This window comes from Schistocerca americana, chromosome 7 (assembly GCF_021461395.2).
Source record: "Schistocerca americana isolate TAMUIC-IGC-003095 chromosome 7, iqSchAmer2.1, whole genome shotgun sequence".
In the NCBI taxonomy this organism is placed as follows: domain Eukaryota; kingdom Metazoa; phylum Arthropoda; class Insecta; order Orthoptera; family Acrididae; genus Schistocerca; species Schistocerca americana.
The window spans coordinates 230039479-230061606 of NC_060125.1; positions in this window are offsets into that span (position 1 = coordinate 230039479).

Here is a 22128-nt window from a genome sequence, read left to right on the forward strand (position 1 = left end):
AGGCAGTTTAAAGTAAAGGGATTGAGCACCGACACATCCTCTGTCTACTGTTACAAAGAAGCAAGACTAGCCTGGAGGACGTACGACGATGAACCATTCACTAACTTCAATGAGAGTAATTTGTTATGTATTGTGCGTCTTTCTAGTAAGGAAGAAACGGTCGTCGATATTGCATCTTCGTCACAGGAAGAGAACGTTCGATACTGACAAGGGAACCTCCCCATCGCACCCCCCTCAGATTTAATTATAAGTTGGCACAGTGGACAGGCCTTGAAAAACTGAACACAGATCAATCGAGAAAACAGGAAGAAGTTGTGTGGAACTATGAAAAAAATAAGCAAAATATACAAACTGAGTAGTCCATGTGCAACATAGGCAACATCAAGCAGAATCTGAGCTCAGGAGCGCCGTGGTCCCGTGGTTAGCGTGAGCAGCTGCGGAACGAGAGGTCTTCGGTTCAAGTCTTCTCTCGAGAGAAAAGTTTACTTTATTTATTTTCGCAAAGTTATGATCTGTCCGTTAGTTCATTGACGTCTCTGTTCACTGTAATAAGTTTAGTGCCTGTGTTTTGAAACCGCACCGCAAAACCGTGCGATTAGTAAACGAAAGGACGTGCCTCTCCAATGGGAACCGAAAACATTTGATCGCAAGGTCATAGGTCAACCGATTCCTCAACAGGAAAACACGTCTGATATATTCTATACGACAATGGTGACGGCATGTGCGTCACATGACAGGAATATATTGTCGACCCACCTAACTTGCACACTTGGCGAATGGCTAAAAAGATTCTTCTACCTTGGCCGATTTAGTTTTTCTTGTGGATGTGATAATCACTCCCAAAAAAGTGATGAAAACATAAGAGTTTGTCACATAAACTGAAAATAAAAACTTAAACATTTGGACTCGAGGGAAGATTTGAACCAAGGACCTCTTGCTCCGCAGCTGCTCACGCTAGCCACGGGACCACGGCGCTCCTGAGCTCAGATAAAATTTGATATTGTATATGTTGCAGATGGACTACTCAGTTTGTATGTTTTGCTTATTTTTTTCATAGTTCCACACAACTTCTTCCTGTTTTCTCGATTGATCTGTGTTCAGTTTTTCAAGGCCTATCCAGTGCCAACTTATAACTAAAGCTGAGGAGCGTGCGATGGGGAGGTTTCCTTGTGAGGTGGAAGTCGCTACGCGGAAGCGTATTGTTTCATCTGCACCACGTTTCGGACCTATGAAACGTTGGATTACAAAGTTAAGTAATACATTTAATTTTACATCTGAATATGGTGACAAGAATAAATGTGATTTTACACTAAGAATTATCCAGCATTTTCGCATAATGAGGTAAACGATGAAAATTAGTTCTTTAGGAACATATATGATAATGTAATCATGAACAAAATTAAAATGTATGTACGGAATACGGTTACGTATTTTAAGGATTACTATTGATATCACTGCACGTAAAAAGGTTTTTGAGAAACAAGGTTCCCTTGAAAAAACTAGTGCTTTTAGTAGTAAACTGGGTGCAGTTAACACTGCATGGGTTTCATTTAACAGCTGTGCCTTGGCGAATATATAAAGGTAAGAATCGGTATGTATTTACAATATATTCCAAACCGAAGAATTCTATAAAAGCAAGTGATATGACAAACTGACCTGACTTAGAAAAACAGTGCGAACCAAAAAACTGTATATTTCAGGGTTGTTGTTGTGGTCTTCAGTCCTGAGACTGGTTTGATGCAGCTCTCCATGCTACTCTATCCTGTGCAAGCTTCTTCATCTCCCAGTACCTACTGCAACCTACATCCTTCTGAATCTGCATAGTGTATTCATCTCTTGGTCTCCCTCTACGATTTTTACCCTCCATGCTGCCCTCCAATGCTAAATTTTTGATCCCTTGATGCCTCAAAACATGTCCTACCAACCGATCCCTTCTTCTAGTCAAGTTGTGCCACAAACTTCTCTTCTCCCCAACCCTGTTCAATACCTCCTCATTAGTTATATGATGTACCCATCTAATCTTCAGCATTCTTCTGTAGCACCACATTTCGAAAGCTTCTATTCTCTTCTTGTCCAAACTATTTATCATCCATATTTCACTTCCATACATGGCTACACTCCATACAAATACTTTCAGAAACGACTTCCTGATACTTAAATCTATACTCGATGTTAACAAATTTCTCTTCTTCAGAAACGCTTTCCTTGCCATTGCCAGTCTACATTTTATATCCTCTCTACTTCGACCATCATCAGTTATTTTGCTCCCCAAATAGCAAAACTCCTTTACTACTTTAAGTGTCTCATTTCCTAATCTAATTCCCTCAGCATCACCCAACTTAATTCGACTACATTCCATTATCCTTGTTTAGCTTTTGCTGATGTTCATCTTATACCCTCCTTTCAAGACACTGTCCATTCCGTTCAACTGCTCTTCCAAGTCATTTGCTGTCTACGACAGAATTACAATGTCATCGGCGAACCTCAAAGTTTTTACTTCTTCTCTATGAATTTTAATACCTACTCCGAATTTTTCTTTTGTTTCCTTTACTGCTTGCTCAATATACAGATTGAATAACATCGGGGAGAGGCTACAACCCTGTCTCACTCATTTCCCAACCACTGCTTCCCTTTCATGCCCCTCGACTCTTATAACTGCCATCTGATTTCTGTACAAATTGTAAAGAGCCTTTCGCTCCCTGTATTTTATACCTTCAGAATTTGAAAGAGAGTATTCCAGTTAACATTGTCAAAAACTTTCTCTAAGTCTACAAATACTAGAAACGTAGGTTTGCCTTTTCTTAATCTTTCTTCTAAGATAAGTCGTAGGGTTAGTATTGCCTCACGTGTCCCAACATTTCTACGGAATCCAAACTGATCTTCCCCGAGGTCCGTTTCTACCAGTTTTTCCATTCGTCTGTAAAGAACTCGCGTTAGTATTTTGCAGCTGTGACTTATTAAACTGATAGTTCGGTAATTTTCACATCTGTCAACACCTGCTTTCTTTGGGATTGGAATTATTATATTCTTCTTGAAGTCTAAGGGTATTTCGCCTGTCTCATACATCTTGCTCACCAGATGGTAGAGTTTTGTCATGACTGGCTCTCCCAAGGCCATCAGTAGTTCTGATGGAATGTTGTCTACACCCGGGGCCTTGTTTCGACTCAGGTCTTTCAGTGCTCTGTCAAACTCTTCACGCAGTATCTTATCTCCCATTTCGTCTTCATCTACATCCTCTTCCATTTCCATAATATTGTCCTCAAGTACATCGCCCTTGTATATACCCTCTATATGCTCCTTCCACCTTTTTGCTTTCCCTTCTTTGCTTAGAACTGGGTTGCCATCTGAGATCTTGATATTCATACAAGTGGTTCTCTTCTCTCCAAAGGTCTCTTTAATTTTCCTGTAGGCAGTATCTATCTTACCCCTAGTAAGACAAGCCTCTACATCCTTACATTTGTCCTCTAGCCATCCCTGGTTAGCCATTTTGCACTTCCTGTCGATCTCATTTTTGAGACGTTTGTATTCCTTTTTGCCTGCTTCATTTACTGCATTTTTATATTTTCTCCTTTCATCAATTAAATTCAATATTTCTTCTGTTACCCAAGGATTTCAGGGTAACAATCCGTTTTACTGTGGCGTTCATGTGTCAGGTACAGAACCAAAAGCTAATGATACAGTCCAATGTATAGCAAAATACCTTGATTTTATGTGTACAAGAAAAGCGCGTTTGCCTGTCAGAAGAAGTCGAAAGTAACATTCTAAATAAAGTTCTTCGTATTGAAGTCGGTGTCTTCGTTGACGTTCTTTTATTCTAACTGGGACCATCTTCGCTATTGCTCTGCCGACCTAAAGACAGCCTTCCTCGCACCTGATGAAGACAGGATCCAGTATGTTGCACTGACTTTCTACGGAAATAACATAAATTGTTCAGCTGCTGTATTAGTTTTAGAAGAGCCGACACCCCTTCTCCCCACTTCACGTCTATGATATTAAAATCATACTGCAAGGATCTTCTAAGACTGTTCAGGGAGAGTTATATATATTTTCTGTTTGTGTCCAACGGCCATAGGTGTTGTCACTGATAACAAAATATCAGTGACAAAACCTATGGCCGTTGGAACGTCCATGTGGCTAACGAGCTTAAATTTCAAGTGGCTGTACGTCCGCCATGTCTGAAGCAAATTGAATTCCGGCTCGCCTTTTATCTGTAGTCAAGGGCGTCATCTGCTTTTGTCACGCTCCCTTAAAACTACCTGTAACTAACTTAAAACCGCTCAGGCTAGTTTTATTTATTTTTTCAAAAAAAGGTAAACATCGATGATTTCTGTGTACAGTGGCAGCAACAAGGACAGTTTTAATCTTAAATATGGATACGCTTTCCGATGCAGGTAAAATTCCAAGGCGACTCAAACAATGTTCGTCTACCCACGATAACGTGTTGTTGCTCGCAAACTGAATGTAAATGAACACAATGTCAGCATGTACCAACTGAAGATTATGGAGTTTTATGGGTCTCTAATAGAAATGGTGAACGGCGCAGAAATTCAGTATTTTTGTTTGTAATTTAAGCGCATAGTCACAGTCTCAAAAACCAGTCAAATATGGACAGAATGTTTTAAAAAGATGCATGATGATGAGTCCCATACTTATTTACAGAGCGTAGGGGAGCGACGCGGGAGAACCGCGCCACCTTACTAGGCAAGGTCCTAGTGGAGGTGGTTTGCCGTTGCCTTCCTCCGACCGTAATGGGGATGAATGATAATGATGAAGACGACACAATAACACCCAGTCATCTCGAGGCAGGAAAAATTCCTGACCCCGCCGGGAATCGAACCCGGGACCCTGAGCTCGGGAAGCGAGAACGCTACCGCGAGACCACGAAGATGCGTGATACAAGTAATTAACACAAGTCGTGGTAGTTCAATAATAATGACGACTTACAAGATGATACAATAATTTATTACGTTTTCGTTTTTATACTGTTCCACCAACTTTTCATTTCTACAAATGTTTTCATTGCCATTTCATTTTTGCACTGTAGTCATTGAAATTATGTTTTTATAATGTTTTCAATGATCTTTAAATAAAATAAGTTTGACATACACTGAGGTCACAAAAATCATGAGATTACCTCTAATTTCGTCTGGGACCTGCTTTTGCCCGACGAAATGTAGTAACTCAATACGGCATGGACTTCACAAGTTGTTAGAAATCCCCTGTAGAAATATTGAGGCACGCTGCCTCCATTTGTTGTTGTTATTGTGGTCTTCAGTCCTGAGACTGGTTTGATGCAGCTCTCCATGCTACTCTATCCTGTGCAAGCCTCTTCATCTCCCAGTACCTACTGCAACCTACATCCTTCTGAATCTGCCTCCATAGCCTTCAATAATTACGAAAGTATTACCGGTGCAGGATTTTGTGCACGAACTGGCCTATCGATTATGTACAATAAATGCTCGATGGGATGCATACTGGGCGATCAGGGTGGCCAAATCACTCGCTCGTATTGTCCAAAATGTTCTTCCGGTCTGCCAGCTGCAGCCTGCTTATCAACTTCCGGTCTGGCATTTTCAGCGCGCGACGCAGCACGCCAAATCCGCTCTCTTAAGGTAGCCAACTGCCTCGTCTCCAGACAAAACATGTTAGCTCGCTTAACTTGCAAACAATTGTGGGCCGATGACATGACGCACTGTCACCCATAGAAATTTAGTCGTTGTTTGGGAACATGACGTCCATGGATGGTTGCAAAGTAGCCGGGCAGCCAGAGGACCCAGTCCATTCCATGTAAATACAGCCCACACCATTATGGAGCCACCACTAGCTTGCGCAGTGCTTTGTTGGCAGCTTGGGTCTATGGCTTCGTGAGATCTGCGCCACAATCGAACCCCAGCATCAGCTCTTACCAACTGAAACCAGGACTCATCTGACAAGGTCACGGGTTTCCGGTCGTCTAGTGTCCAACCGAAGTGATTGCGAGCTCGTCTAGTGTCCAGCCGAAGTGATTGCGAGCTCAGGAGAGATGATGTAGGCGATGTCATGTTGTTAGCAAAGGCACTCGCGTCGGTCGTCTGCTGCCATAGCCCATTAATGGCACATATCATGGCACTGTTCTAATGGATGCGTTTGTCATAGTCCCAAGTTCATTTCTGTGGCTATTTCATGCAGTGTTGCTTGTCTATTAGTACTGACAACTCTACGCAAACGTCGCTGCTCTCGGTCGTTAAGTGAAGGCCGTGGCCACTCCGTTATCCGTGGTGAGAGGTAATGACTGAAATTTGGTATTCTCGGCACACTTTGACATTGTGGACCTCGCAATATTGAATTCCCTAACGATATCCGAAATGGAATGTCCCATGCGTCTAGCTCCAACTACCATTTCGAGTTCAAAGTTAATGTCCGTCAGGCAGCCATAATCACAGTGCAAACCTTTTCACGTGGATCACCTGAGTATAAATGACGCTCCACCAATACACTACCCTTTCATACCTGCTTAAGCGATAATAGCGTCATATGTATATGCGCATATTGATAGCCCATGACTTTTGTTACCTCAGAGTGTAGTTACTTGTCTTGCAACTTTTACTGTACGTTCAAACGATTTAGATTTACGTACATAAATGATCGATTCTGAAGATAAAATAATAATTGGGATGCAGATTTATGTTTCACATAATGCATTTCTTCTCTAAATTTAGTTGCTGTAAAAATGATGGTCACTTTTTATATATAAAGAAATTATCAGTAATTTTCTTGGATGAGATAATTTCACAAACTTTCATAAATAGCTATATGCCTTAGCTGAATAAAAATGTAGGATCAGACCCAATTTAATTATTTGCTGAGAATACTATGATACTTTACCAGTAGCCTGCCGGCCGTGGTGGTCTCGCGGTTCTAGGCGCGCAGTCCGGAACCGTGCGACTGCTACGGTCGCAGGTTCGAATCCTGCCTCGGGCATGGATGTGTGTGATGTCCTTAGGTTAGCTAGGTTTAAGTAGTTCTAAGTTCTAGGGGACTGATGACCACAGCAGTTGAGTCCCATAGTGCTCAGAGCCATTTGAACCAGTAGCCTGAAGTTCCTAAGGCTCCTTCAACAGACCCGCTTTCACTACTGAACATATCAGAAACTGAATTACATAGACTTTTTTTACCAAACAAGCAACTAAAGATTCTAGCTGTACTATTCTTCTGTGTGTTCCATAATAAGTTGCTTTATATGCTTGTAAAGTGGAACATTCTCTGCATTTAGTCTGTCATACTGTGCTTTGAGCTTTTTTGGACTTGGAAGACAGTAAGTGTGATCATAAACTGATGTACTAGGCACTAAAAGAGTGAAATTCTACTATAAGGTTATAACAATGATTTTACTGCATAAAAATAGAAACTATCGAGATCCGTCAGTATCTCCAGACTTAATCAAAATCGGGAATTGACTAACTTTATTTAAATTCGTTGGGCACCTCTCAATGTCCTGACCGTTGTGGAAATGGCGGCTGAGTTAGCTTTAGTTGCCGCAAGGAGAGCTGTAACTTGTATGTTAGCCACTCTATGACATTTTAACTCGTTGGGTTGTGCCTATGGCCCCATGCGCCCTCCGAGGCACAGGCAAAGTCAACTGTCATCCCTAGAGAATGCAGGCAGCCTCTTGGCTGTGTGTATCCATACGACGCCTCATCCTTAAACACCCCACTTTGAATCTGTGTGTCGTTGTATTAAGAGACCATTTGTTATTATCACCGTCTAAGTCTGAGCCTGTTTCTGGTATGCTTTTTCCTCCAAAACTTAAGTGTCTCCATAATTGTACTTATAGGATACGCCACCCCACATCATTCACTTTGACGTTTTCTAAACAAGGAGAGCAGCACAGAAAGGAGTCCAGCTTACAGATGAGGCAGACTTTAGAGAGGCCTGCACTCGTTCAATATTTATTAACAATACGAGTTTGTCCGAGTTTTAATGTATTGAACAATACACATACCACCAAAATAGTTCTCAGTATTGGCAATTGACAACGTGGTTTTACGGGGTTAAGCTCTCGAAGGACCAAAAGAAAGCGTGTGCCGCATTTACATTAGCTGTAACAACAGAAAACGACGAAAAGAGGAAATTGGACCGAAAATGGCTGAAATATAGGAGCAACTTGTTGCAAGATAATTTACTGACTGAAACCAGTATCAGGTTCCCAAAAGATTTCATAAATCATTTTTGGACCAGTCCTGCACCGTACGACGAATTATTAATGTCCATACATAATAAAATAGAGAAGGAAGTGCGTTAACGAGGTATCAATAGCTGTCGATGAGAGGTTAGGAGTGACTTCGCGATTCTTGGCGACAGGCAGGTCAGTCGAGTGCTTGGAGGTTAGTCCTCTAATATCAACAAACAGAATCAGTAAAACTGTATGGAAACCTGTGACGTTTTCAAAGATGTCTAAACTCACTTCAAGAGGCTTTAATAAACTTTTTTACTGCTGCAACTCATTTGACTTGTTTTCACATTTTCCTCATGAAGATTATACTTTCAAATTTATATAGCATGCAGTCTCATAGAGAATCCTCCGTTGACCGCTCTAAAGTGGTGTATACAATTGTTACCCTTGCATAGACCCATGACAGTAGTTTTGTTTTAAAAGACTACTACCAGTATTTCAAAAATTGCATCCGAGGTATGATATGCTCGAAGGTAAATTGACAACATAAATAGTTGTCACCGACACCGTGTGATTGGTTCATGAAGCTCTGTCAACATCTGAGCGGAGAATATCGTCAAACCGTCAATATGTGACCTCACACGTTCATAATGTATTGACAATACTGAGAACAGTGTGATGACCAGCAATACTTGTCACTATTTCTAGTATTGAAAGTACAGCAACACGCTTCCCCAGACGGTCAATAAATTAATGATTTGACAATATAATTGAAGTAATGTCACACCCTCCTGCCATCTACTCCATTTAGTGCAAGGCAAATCACTCGTCCGTGAACTAGCGAGCATTCACCGGCATAAAGACGAACAGCGTACTGTCCAAAAATCAGTGCATTAGTTTGGTTTTGACTCGTCACATTTTGTCTTTATTGGCAGCTATTATTTCACAGAAAGGATATAGAGCAAGCTAGAATATGATTAAATATGTAATTACGTGTACATCGACGTACGTGAGAGGAACCTGCTCCCAAGAATTCCTTTGTCTGAGGCACTTAGCAATGAAGCTGTTTTGCGAAGTATTTGAGGACATCTTGGGTTGTCGGGTGTTCTGCCGGATATCAGCGTCGTACTTGCACGATATTTCGGTAGCGTAACTCGTTACCCCTCCCCCCCCCCCCCCAATGAACCATGGACCTTGCCGTTGGTGGGGAGGCTTGCGTGCCTCAGCGATACAGATAGCCGTACCGTAGGTGCAACCACAACGGAGGGGTATCTGTTGAGAGGCCAGACAAACGTGTGGTTCCTGAAGAGGGGCAGCAGCCTTTTCAGTAGTTGCAAGGGCAACAGTCTGGATGATTGACTGATCTGGCCTTGTAACAATAACCAAAACGGCCTTGCTGTGCTGGTACTGCGAACGGCTGAAAGCAAGGGGAAACTACAGCCGTAATTTTTCCCGAGGGCATGCAGCTTTACTGTATGATTACATGATGATGGCGTCCTCTTGGGTAAAATATTCCGGAGGTAAAATAGTCCCCCATTCGGATCTCCGGGCGGGGACTACTCAAGAGGATGTCGTTATCAGGAGAAAGAAAACTGGCGTTCTACGGATCGGAGCGTGGAATGTCAGATCCCTTAATCGGGCAGGTAGGTTAGAAAATTTAAAAAGGGAAATGGATAGGTTGAAGTTAGATATAGTGGGAATTAGTGAAGTTCGGTGGCAGGAGGAACAATACTTCTGGTCAGGTGACTACAGGGTTATAAACACAAAATCAAATAGGGGTAATGCAGGAGTAGGTTTAATAATGAATTGGAAAATAGGAATGCGGGTAAGCTACTACAAACAGCATAGTGAACGCATTATTGTGGCCAAGATAGATACGAAGCCCACGCCTACTACAGTAGTGCAAGTTTATATGCCAACTAGCTCTGCAGATGACGAAGAAATTGAAGAAATGTATGATGAAATAAAAGAAATTATTCAGATTGTGAAGGGAGACGAAAATTTAATGGTCATGGGTGACTGGAATTCGAGTGTAGGAAAAGGGAGAGAAGGAAACATAGTAGGTGAATATGGATTGGGGGACAGAAATGAAAGAGGAAGCCGCCTGGTCGAATTTTGCACAGAGCACAACATAATCATAACTAACACTTGGTTTAAGAATCATGAAAGAAGGTTGTATACATGGAAGAACCCTGGAGATACTAAAAGGTATCAGATAGATTATATAATGGTAAGACAGAGATTTAGGAACCAGGTTTTAAATTGTAAGACATTTCCAGGGGCAGATGTGGACTCTGACCACAATCTATTGGTTATGACCTGTAGATTAAAACTGAAGAAACTGCAAAAAGGTGGGAATTTAAGGAGATGGGACCTGGATAAACTAAAAGAACCAGAGGTTGTACAGAGATTCAGGGAGAGCATAAGGGAGCAATTGACAGGAATGGGGGAAATAAATACAGTAGAAGAAGAATGGGTAGCTTTGAGGGATGAAGTAGTGAAGACAGCAGAGGATCAAGTAGGTAAAAAGACGAGGGCTAGTAGAAATCCTTGGGTAACAGAAGAAATATTGAATTTAATTGATGAAAGGAGAAAATATAAAAATGCAGTAAGTGAAACAGGCAAAAAGGAATACAAACGTCTCAAAAATGAGATCGACAGGAAGTGCAAAATGGCTAAGCAGGGATGGCTAGAGGACAAATGTAAGGATGTAGAGGTCTATCTCACTAGGGGTAAGATAGATACCGCCTACAGGAAAATTAAAGAGACCTTTGGAGATAAGAGAACGACTTGTATGAATATCAAGAGCTCAGATGGAAACCCAGTTGTAAGCAAAGAAGGGAAAGCAGAAAGGTGGAAGGAGTATATAGAGGGTCTATACAAGGGCGATGTACTTAAGGACAATATTATGGAAATGGAAGAGGATGTAGATGAAGATGAAATGGGAGATATGATACTGCGTGAAGAGTTTGACAGAGCACTGAAAGACCTGAGTTGAAACAAGGCCCCCGGAGTAGACAATATTCCATTGGAACTACTGACGGCCGTGGGAGAGCCAGTCCTGACAAAACTCTATCATCTGGTGAGCAAGATGTATGAAACAGGCGAAATACCCTCAGATTTCAAGAAGAATATAATAATTCCAATCCCAAAGAAAGCAGGTGTTGACAGATGTGAAAATTACCGAACTATCAGTTTAATAAGTCACAGCTGCAAAATACTAACACGAATTCTTTACAGACGAATGGAAAAACTAGTAGAAGCCAACCTCGGGGAAGATCAGTTTGGATTCCGTAGAAACACTGGAACACGTGAGGCAATACTGACCTTACGACTTATCTTAGAAGAAAGATTAAGGAAAGGCAAACCTACGTTTCTAGCATTTGTAGACTTAGAGAAAGCTTTTGACAATGTTGACTGGAATACTCTCTTTCAAATTCTAAAGGTGGCAGGGGTAAAATACAGGGAGCGAAAGGCTATTTACAATTTGTACAGAAACCAGATGGCAGTTATAAGAGTCGAGGGACATGAAAGGGAAGCAGTGGTTGGGAAGGGAGTAAGACAGGGTTGTAGCCTCTCCCCGATGTTGTTCAATCTGTATATTGAGCAAGCAGTAAAGGAAACAAAAGAAAAATTCGGAGTAGGTATTAAAATTCATGGAGAAGAAATAAAAACTTTGAGGTTCGCCGATGACATTGTAATTCTGTCGGAGACAGCAAAGGACTTGGAAGAGCAGTTGAATGGAATGGACAGTGTCTTGAAAGGAGGATATAAGATGAACATCAACAAAAGCAAAACAAGGATAATGGAATGTAGTCTAATTAAGTCGGGTGATGCTGAGGGAATTAGATTAGGAAGTTTTGCTATTTGGGGAGCAAAATAACTGATGATGGTCGAAGTAGAGAGGATATAAAATGTAGGCTGGCAATGGCAAGGAAAGCGTTTCTGAAGAAGCGAAATTTGTTAACATCCAGTATAGATTTAAGTGTCAGGAAGTCATTTCTGAAAGTATTCGTATGGAGTGTAGCCATGTATGGAAGTGAAACATGGACGATAAATAATTTGGACAAGAAGAGAATAGAAGGTTTCGAAATGTGGTGCTACAGAAGAATGCTGAAGATTAGATGGGTAGATCACATAACTAATGAGGAAGTATTGAATAGGATTGGGGAGAAGAGAAGTTTGTGGCACAACTTGACCAGAAGAAGGGATCGGTTGGTAGGACATGTTCTGAGGCATCAAGGGATCACCAATTTAGTATTGGAGGGCAGCGTGGAGGGTAAAAATCGTAGAGGGAGACCAAGAGATGAATACACTAAGCAGATTCAGAAGGATGTAGGTTGCAGTAGGTACTGGGAGATGAAAAAGCTTGCACAGGATAGAGTAGCATGGAGAGCTGCATCAAACCAGTCTCAGGACTGAAGACCACAACAACAAAAAACTCGTTACCTTCATCAGGTGCGACCTGATACAACTCATCGAGTTTTTTTCAAAGAGGTGGAGCCCCTCCACGCCCACACCGGAATGACGGCCAACTCAATAGGTCTACTGCCATCTCTGGTTCAAATGGCTCTGAGCACTATGGGACTCAACTGCTGAGGTCATTAGTCCCCTAGAACTTAGAACTAGTTAAACCTAACTAACCTAAGGACATCACAAACATCCATGCCCGAGGCAGGATTCGAACCTGCGACCGTAGCGGTCTTGCGGTTCCAGACTGCAGCGCCTTTAACCGCACGGCCACTTCGGCCTGCCATCTCTGCATAAGGGTTAGTTTTCACCAAAGTGAGGTGTCGCAGGATGTGGGTACTGCGATGTTTGCGTACGTCTGGCTAAGGTTAGCCATTTATACGCGCTCATCTGGTGATAGATTGGGTCGAAAATCGAACGAAGGGTAGCGGTTTTAATGGCAGAGGGAAAAAAGTGCCCAAGCGCCAAGGGGAAAAAAAACCTCTGCGATAGTTAGGTCGGGTAGTAAGAGCAGTAGCGGATGTCTTGCTGACTGCGATAGGTCATGCAAGGGTAGGTTATGTTAGAAGCGGGTATCATGCAACCGGATACCGTGTCATGCCAAGATTCGTCGTAAGAGATCAATTGCTGCAATTTGTGATGTGAGAGCCCCTACCGCGCTGTCAGTGATGACATCGCGCGGGCTAGGGCCCAGGCCGTCCATCGGCGTCTGGCGGGCGCGCGTCGTAGTCAAGTGCTCGGAGACGAGTGACCGCGTAGCGGCACCACTCCTCGCTCGTCGGCCGTGCAGAGAGGCTCAATGAGGGCCGTGGCTGCGTCTTCCCCGTGTTGTGGATGACGTAGCCCAAGTCCTTGAGCGTCCTTATCGCAACGCTTGCCCACTCGTCGGAGCAGAGCTACTCGGAGCCGATGGGCTTTGGTGTCGTTGCGGCGCGTTCCGTCTTCTCCCTCCTCGGTGTGTCCGCCGCGTTGTGTCCTGCCGCCGGCTGCTCCGCCGGGGGAGCGGCGGCTGACGTCTCTTCTCCACCTGCTGCGTCTGCCCGGATTTCTCGGGCCATCTGAGAACGAGGTTGCATGCCTCCGTCGTCTCTGCGGTCAGGTTGGCCCTGAAGGCCGCCCTGTCCTCTTCCGTGGCGGCTTTGAAGGCCGCAATCGCCTCCTCCGCCGCGGCCGCCAGCACGACGCGCATCTCCTGTACTTGCGGCGCCTGCTCAGCCGCCGTCGGCGGCCGGTCCCCCGCCCCACTCTCACTGGAGCGATATTCCGGCCGCCTGTTGCCAGTGGGAGCAGTGTACTCTGCTGCTCGACTCGCTGCGGCTCACATCGTTAAGCCGTCGGCACACGGACCGTGCATCCGAACGTTGACCGTTGAGCGTGCCGAGTTTCTCACGTCATAGCGTGGAATAGCACGTTCGGGAGTCTTTCCGAACGTGCAGAGCAATATCTGGCATGTCAGATATTCTGAGCGTGCGTCTGAGCGTTAACCAATGAGATGGCACAACGCCATCTACGTCACACGCACGCCGTCACCCTTCAGTACAGTTGTGAGGCGTCATATTGGCATTCATTTCAAGGCTATACGTATATATGCCGTTCCGAGCACCAGCAAATTGAGGATCACTGCAAAACCCGTTGTTAACTGTGTGATTCGTTCCAGGCTATTTGAAGGCAGCGACACACTGAAGATCCACCCAAAACGCATTGTTCTTGGTACAATGTCTTATAACTAAATTTCAGTTAGTAAAATATCTACGATTAAAGTTTTTAGCAAGAGGTAAGATACTATGATTAGATACAGAAGATGTGATGTTGGTTTAGCGTAAGCCGGCACGGTAACTCAGCGTGTTCGGTCAGGGGGTTAGCTGCCCTCTGTGATAAAAAAAACTGAGGTTATGGACCAACGACGAAATGAAACGGGTGTCTTGCAACGTCCGCCCCGAGCAGACTCAACGAACAAAATGAGATTTCTTTTTTAAAAAAAAGCGTAATGAATAGCGTCACTGTATAATAAACAGTTTTTTTGTTGGGGCGGTGGTTCGCATTCTGACACAACAATTTTTTTCATAACATTCACGTTTTTATTAGGTTCTGATACTTTATTATTAGTTTAATATAAGTACAGACAATAATGTTTGATTTTATGTAAATACAAGTTCACCTTTTTTTGAGGGGTGACTTTGTTCGATTGGCTTAATCTAAAGGAGAGCTTACGCTACTTGTATAAAGATATTTTGCTCCTTCTTCTTTTACGCTTCGTAATTCACATGTTGCAAAGATTCTGCTACTGGGTAGGAACAGTGATCAAGTAAGACTAACCTTGGGGCTTTACTAAAATGTGGGAATGATGAGATATTGTTTATCTTATGTGGAGAAGTATTCCAATTTTGTAACACACTGTTAACGTTGAGCGTGCCAAGTTCAACGTGCTGCTGTCAGCTCAGGAATGATGCGACTTGTGCATACGGGACGTGGACCCCAACGTGGTACACGTGATCGCAACGCACTCCAGCGACAGCTGAGGGATGTTTCTAGTTCGTTAATCACACTGTTTACTCAACGGGAGCGCGTAAAATTCCCACGTTAGCTCTATTAAAATGCACATTTCTTCCATCGTCCACGAAAAGGAAAGTACCATGTCCAATCAATAAGGACACAGGCATAGAAAAGTTCCGTTACAAACAGTGCGTTACAAATTTGGAATGCTTCTCCGCGTAAGATAAACATTATTTCATCATTCCCACATTTTAGTAAAACCCCAAGGTCAGTCTTACTTGATCACTGTTCTACCCAGTAGCAGAATCTTTGCAACATGTGAGTTACGAACCGTAAAAGAAGAAGGAGCAAAATATCTTTATACAAGTAGCGTAAGCTCTCCTTTAGATTAAGTCAATCGAACAGTCACCCCTCAAAAAAAAAGGTGAACTTGTATTTACATAACATCAAATATTATAGTCTATACTTATATTAAACTAATAATAAAGTATCAGAACCTAATAAAAACGCGAATGTTAGGGAAAAAAATTGGTTGTGTTAGGATGTGAACCTCCGCCTCTACGAAATTACGCACTGATTTTTTTTTGTTAAATCTCATTTTGTTCGGTTTGGTTCGTTGCATCTGCTCGGGGCGGACGTCATAAGACACCCGTTTAAGTTCGTTGTTGATCGATTAACACAGTTTTTTTTTATTACAGAGGGCAGCTAACCCTCTGACCGAACATGCTGAGCTACCGTGCCGGCAGTCTGATAGACAGTGACGCTATTCATTACGCTAAACAAAAATCACACGTTTGTCCTCTAATCATAGTGTCTTGCCTCTCGCTAGAAACCTTAATCGTAGATATTTTTAACTAACTGAAATTTAATTATAACAAATTGTACCAAGAATACTGTGTTTTGGGTGGCTCTTCAGCGTGTCGCTGCCTTCAAATAGCCTACTCTCATTATACGAAAGTTATAATAATTCTCTTGCCACGAATATGATGTATGATGTTTCTCATTATTTTATTGGAACGAATCACACAGTTAACAACGGGTTTTGCAGTGATTCTGAATTTGCTGGTGCTCGGAACGACATATATACATATAGACTTGAAATGAATGCCAATATGGCGCCCACAACTCTGTACTGAAGGGAGACGGCGTGCTTGTGACGTAGGTGGCGTTGTGCCATGTCATTGGTCGACGCTCAGACGTACACTCAGAATATCTGACATGCCAGATATTGCTCTGCACGTTCGGAAAGACTCGCGAGCGTGCTATTCCATGCTGCGACGTCAGAAACTCGGCACGCTCAACGCTCAACGTTCGGATGCACGGTCCGTGTGCCGACGGCTTAAGGTTGTGCCTTTTCGCCAGTGCAACCACCACCGGTGAAAGCCGGGCAACCATGCCAATTGGCCATGTGTGGCCCGCCGCAGCGAGCACAGGTGGGCGCTGCTTCTCTTCGTCTGTCACATGCGCGGGTGTCGTGCGCGCCAGCGCACTTCACGCACCGCGCTGATTCGTCCACATGTCCCTCAGCCTGGCACCTGTAGCACTGTGGCTCAGGGTCCATGCCCAGGGGGAGAGCTTCTGCTGTCACAGGGAAGCGTAGAAGCTTCCTTAACCCAAAGATGTCGCCGCCGTCCGTCGCAGTACCCACTACGACGTTGAACAACGGCGGCTTCTTCCTGTTCGTCCGGTTGTGCAGCTTGATAGTTGCACCCGGGTATCCTGCTCGTGTCAGCCCTTCCTGGACTGTCTCCTCGTCGAAAATCCAAGGCAGCCCCCTGATCAGGGCCTCGGATTGCTTCTCGCGCTGTCTTGGCGCGGTCGTCTTCTCCACGCTGGGTGGATCCACAATGTGGGCGGCCACAGCGCTTTTCAGTGCGTGGTGGTCAGCCGCACTCGCTGCCTGCAGTTGAATGATAGCGCCTGAGTCAAGTGACTCGACGCCAACCTCTTCGCTGCAGCAGCTGCCTATAACATCATATATCTCTGTCCACGATCCCCTACTGCACTGGATGTACAGAGGGGGGACAGCTACATGATGTTCTTCACGCTTCCGTCCGCAATCCTACTGGGTTGCGGCGTCGGCGGCTTCTTCTCAACGACTGTCTTCTTTTTCTGTGCGTTTCTGCCCATACTGTGACGCTAGAGGACATGACAAATTTGCAGAGTCGTAATAACGACACACGACAATTTGCACTAGCGTTGCGTCACAGTCAGAACACGGCTTCGCAGCTCTTCTTCACGCCTAGAGCAGGTAGCGCGCTTCACCAGATATGCGCGCGCCTCCGCTGCTCAGCTGCAACCTACTCATCGAGTCACTGCTCCTTTATGACTTTCCTCACTGTGAGGAAGTTCGAGAGGAAGTTTGTGGCCTGTTGGCCTTTACTCCCCTGAGAATCTTGTTGAATCTTCTTTCTGGACTGTTGGTTATATCTGGACTGGCAAGGTGTGCCGATGATATATTTCTTGTGCTTGTCGATGTGACGATTTTTCTTTTTATTCTTACTCGTTGCTGAGGGGGATATCGTGCGTAACGTATCCTGCTTTATCATATTCTCCGTTAACCAGAGAAATGATTATACAGCGCATCTGCGATTCTGTGAAGATAGGGTAGGAATCAATCAGATTGGAATCCTCCCTGGAAAGACCAATAAGGCCTTCTGGATAGCCAAGTGGTTGATGTGGGAGAGGAGGTTTAGGATGGCTTGGTGGAACGAAAGGATAGGGGTTCTCGTGGTGGGGGTATGTGCCGTCTCGAAGCGAGCCAGCGATCTTCTTCATTACAGCACTGTACGTGTCTGAAAGTGGGAGGAATGGGACTTCTTCCCACTCTTCTTCTCCTTGTGCAGCTGCTTCGGTGTCCTTGTTCTAGTGCTGTGTCGGCTCCCCTTCGGCAGGCTCGTCGGTCTGCGTGGCCACCGTTGCGAACTCCTTCTCTCGTGCAGGAGTCGTCTGGGTGGTGGTGTCTTCTCTTGTGGCGGAGTCTTCTTTGGCTGAGCGAAGTTCCTGCGTCAGCACAGCAATCTGACGCCGAGCCTCTCGCCCAGTTCCGCCAACATGGCCGCTCTCTCTTCCGCCATAGCGGATTTGAAGGCGGACATGGCTTCTTGTACAGCGTCATTTAGACGCCTCTGGACGGCGTCTTCTGTGCAAGAGACCACCTCTTCGTGTGTGTGGTGGTCACTTGCTTCTGCGTCTTCTTCTCCGGTCCGCGCCAATTTCTCCTGTAGGCGCAGGAACGGGCGTTGGCCGCGTGTGCGCCGCCGCAGTTGACGCAGGTACAGCGGATGTCCTGCTTCTTGCAGTCGCATGTGTCATGTGCTTGCGCACACTTCAAGCACGCAACTGTGTCGCTGCAGTGCTTGGCGAAGTGGTCAAGCTTTTGGCAGCGAAAGCACTGCGCTGCAGTCTTTCTCTTCTTCTTGCCGGATGTTCCTGCTAGCGTGAGCAGCAACTCCGCCAAGGCAGCAGCTTTGCGTCCCCTTCCACGACCCGACATCTCGAGTGCCAACAGCGACAACAGCGATGCTTAACTCTCCACAGCCTGAGCGGGAATGAATTCATCGAGTGGACCTGGTCCAGTATTTATGCCTGTGGCCTTCCTCTTTCACCAGGCGCTCCCTCTGTGGTCCGCGTCCGCTCGCTGCGACCTTGTGGAGCATTGCCGTTCCCTTTACCGTTCACTGCAGTCCTGGGTGTTCTCTTTGCGGTCCGCGGCTGCCAGACACACTCCTGGATGTTCCATCTTCGGCCTGGAGCGTTTGGAATCCAGTCTGTGGTACTTGGCATTCCCCCTGTGGTCCTCTCCCGCTCATTGTGATCTGCTGGAGCGTTGCCGTTCCATTTTCGGTCCGCTGCGGTTCTAGATGTTCCCTCTGCGGTCCGCGCCCGTCAGTCCCGAACCTAGGACTGTCCAGCAGAACACGCATTGCGTTGATTCTGTACCGTGAGTGGCTAAAAGAAAAAAAATCTTGTAGCACTGATTCCTGTAAGTGTCGGTCATGCCTGGCACGGTGATGTGTTAAAATATTCGTCACCTAATTAGGCTTCAGTTACGAGGCTGGCCTCCATATACAACCTACATCGTTTCCACTGACTCCTCGCTCATTGACACTCTATCCTTCGACTTGCCGATGATTCCGTCCTTCTACCATCCACGGCGTGCTTTCGTCATTGATATCTAGCCTCATTATACAGGGGTTGCTCAAAAATGTGGCAACACTGCGAGAAATGCATGCCTGAACATAAACGTAGATTACAGCTGTAGATTTCTCTGTTGTATTTGACCACAAGTGGCACCTGTTGCATGTGCTCAGTATGTGTTCGAAAAACTGTGAACTCATTACACGAGCAAATTGTTGGTGCTCGTGTAGTGGGTGCTTCTATAACCAAGGCAGCCGAAGTGTTTGTTGCTCCAAGAGACACCTGATAGAAGATTTAAACCACATACAGAGAAAGCGAAAAAACATCCATCACTAAGTCACAACGCTGACGAAAGTACACTGGTGTCCAAAATTAAAGTAACAAACCGTTTTATCCACGTCCTGTGTCTATTCCACGATGTAATCGTACACACTGTCAGTAGATGTTCTACACGGAAGACGGAATTACGGTCAACGAACAACCACGGCATCGGTGACGTCACAACACATATCAAAGGGGGCAGTGTTTGCCACCTAGTCCCACATCCACAATCACTGTGTACACAGTCACAGACGGTGCAGTATGGCACAGAGAAGTGCAGTGGGGGCCATAGGAAGAATGGAAGCAGGAAAGCTGCAAACTTGTGTGGCTCGATAGCTTAATGTGAATCGTTCTGTTGCTTATTGTATGTGGCGACAGTTTATACAGACTGAAACTATATCCTAAAGGCCAGTGCAGGGCTGAACATGTTCGACATCCAAAAGAGAGGGTCGTCATTTGGTTGTAAGGGCACGATGGTACCGTCTCAGCACTGCACGGCGACTGGCATCTGACCTTGCGCCATCATTGAACACAAACTGTGTACAGAAGGCTTCGGCAGAGTGGCCTTTGGTGTTGGAGACTGCTGTATGTGTACCTCTGACGCTTCTTCACAGGAGGGAACGTCTAGAGTGGAGTCGTCAACATGCTACCTGGACGGTCGAACAGTGGGCCAATATTCTTTTCACGGATGAGTCCCGATTTGGTCTGGTGAGTGATTCTAGATGGATTCACATCTGGAGGGAATGTGGAACAGGATTTCGGGTCCCAAACATAATAGAAAGAACTGATAACGAAGAGGATCTATAATGGTGTGGGCAAGGACCACTCGAATCCCCTTTCATGAAATTGTGTGGGTGAATCAGCAAGGTTTAAATGCTGACAGGCATAGTGAAGAGATCTTGGAAAATCATGTGTGGTTGTTGCAAGGTGCAGTGGACCCAGACTTCGTAACTATGGACGATTATGCTCGACCTCCTAGCACAGAAGATTGACGTTTTCTTGAAATAGAAGATATTGCATGCATGGCGTGGCCTGCTCGCTCTCCTGATTTGAATCCCATAGAGCACGTCAGGGATGCACTAGGGAGACAGGTTGCATTACGTCAGCATCCACCAATCACTCTCCAACATTTGTGAGCAGCTCTGGAGAAAGAATGCGAGTTACTGCCCCAACATGAGACTGGTAACATCATTCATAGCATTCTCCGTCGTTGTCAGGCTTGTATTGTTGTCAGAGGTGGTCATACCCCATACCGAACACATTAATCAGTTGTCGGAATGTGTGTGCAAATCCATTAAGTTGGAAAAATGAAGAACATTTTCGTCTATCGTTACACATGTTGCAGTTGTTTATGTTCTGTACTCTTTACATCGTTTCTACTTTACTATCACCTGTTAGTACTGTTTTGCTGCAAAATAAACGCAACCTTGCAAAAACTTGCTACTTTAATTTTGGATACCAGTGTACGTTTTAGTGATCGTGACAGAATAACATTGAGAGAATGTGACGATAAGTAAGAAGGTAACAATTGCAAAAGTCACTGCAGAACTGAATTCACACTTGCGAACTCTGTCAACACGAAAATAACACGAAGGAAGTTCCATAAGCTGCAAACTGCATGGCGAGCTGGAATTTCAAAACCACTCATTTGCAGTAATGCAAATTACTGTAACAGAATAACCTCATGCCAGTGTGAGGAAACATAGGCTACAGAGCAATAGAGGGACGTCAATTCGTCGTTTGAGTCTTGCTTTGCACTGTTTACAACTTCTGATAGAGTTTACAACTGGTGTACATCATCTCATGTGATGATCGAAGAGTGAAACATGATGTGGGTTCAATGCTGATTTTGGCAGCCATATTGAGATGTTCCATGGACCCAGTGGTTACTCTGCAAGGCTGCATTACAGCCAAGGATTATGTGACCATTGTGGCTGATCAGCTCCATCCAGTGGAACAATATTGGTTCCCCATTGGAGATGCAGTGTTCCAAGATGACAGGGCTCCTGTTAACAAAGTTCACATCGTCCAGAACTGGTTTTTGTGAGCACTTGGATGAAGTGTCGCATCTCACCTGCCCACCCCTGTCATCAGATCTCAATATTATTGATCCTTTGTGGTGCGTGATTGCTATCCACCTCCATCAACATTAGGATAACTTGCCATTATTTTGCAGGAAGAATGGTATAAGATTCCCTTAAAAATCATACATGATCTGTATTTATCCATTCTGAGACGCTGTTATGAATGCCAACGGTTTTCCCGCATGGTATTATGAGTAATAATGTGTGATGTGTTTGATGTTTCTGTACGTTTGTCCATACTCTGTTCTCACATGCACTCCCACGTTATTCTTTGTACATCATTACTCAGTCAACGTTCACTACCCCCAGGGGCAACAACAGACTACACTAGACCATCTTTATAACATTCAGCTTGACCATACCTAGCTCACTTTGGGTGCTGATGTCACCATTGGCTTCATTCAAGACTCACAATCCCCTCTAGCAACACACTGAAGCAACCATTACGAGGTGTGTCACTCAGGTGCG